This window comes from Orycteropus afer, unplaced genomic scaffold, assembly GCF_000298275.1.
Source record: "Orycteropus afer afer isolate SDZICR_OR568_19922 unplaced genomic scaffold, OryAfe1.0 scaffold00331, whole genome shotgun sequence".
Classification (NCBI taxonomy): Eukaryota; Metazoa; Chordata; class Mammalia; order Tubulidentata; family Orycteropodidae; genus Orycteropus; species Orycteropus afer.
This window is the reverse complement of record NW_006921918.1, coordinates 2,725,994-2,727,070: the sequence shown is the minus strand read 5'-3', so window position 1 is coordinate 2,727,070 and position 1,077 is coordinate 2,725,994.

Genomic DNA, 1,077 nt, shown 5'->3' with positions numbered 1-1,077 from the left:
AGATGCAAATCAAAACAATAATGAGATACCATCTTGCTCCAGCACTAGTAGCAAAGTTCAACAAGACAGAAAATAACAAATGCTGGTGAGGCTGTGGAGAGATTGGGATTCTCATACTCTGCTGGTGAGACTGTAAAATGGTACAACCATTGTGGAAAGCAGTATGGCCATTCCTTCAGAAGTTGGAATTAGAAATACCATTTGACCCAGCCATCCCATTACTGGGTATATACCCTAAAGAAGTGAGAGCCATGACAAGAACAGATATATGCACACCCATGTTCATCATAGCACTATTTACAATAACCAAAAGGTGGAAACAACCTATATGTCCATCAACTGAGGAATGGATAAACAAACTACAGTACATACACACAATGGAATACTATGCAATACTAAAGAATAATGTTGAATCTGCAAAACACTGCATAACATGGATGAACATGGATGACATTATTCTGAGTGAAGTAAGTCAATCACAAAAGGGCAAATATTGTATTAGTCCGTTATTGTAAAAGTTAAGGAAATGTTTATCTATTGAAGGAAATTCTCTTTGTTGGTTACCAGGGCTAGCAGGGAAGGGGAGGGAATGCTGTTAGATAGATAGAGATAAGTATTGATTTGGGTGAAGAGAACAGCAATGTACCAAATGTGCATTATCAATATGGCAGCATTCAGGATGAGAAAGACATAGAGAGGTACATGGGAGGTATAGAAAACAAATATGAACCCTTTTGCACATACACTACTCTGTTGTCAGTGAAGGCAAACATGGGTATATGGATGGAGAGATGGGTGCACATGCTAAACAATTAGGTATGTCTATGAAATGGGGAATGTATCCAAGAACATATATAGGGTTGGCAGACAATGTTCCTGTAAGTTTATGTGAATGATCAGAATCCCAGGTGTATAGTAGAGATGACACGGGGCAAGGTTGTGGTCACTGCTTGGTCACAGCCAGCTACCCAGAGCGACAGAGTAGTTGAAACTGTGGGCTTGGAACCATAGTCGCAGGGGACATCAAGCTCAATTGGCATAACATACTATACAAAACATTGTTCCACCTCCTACTTT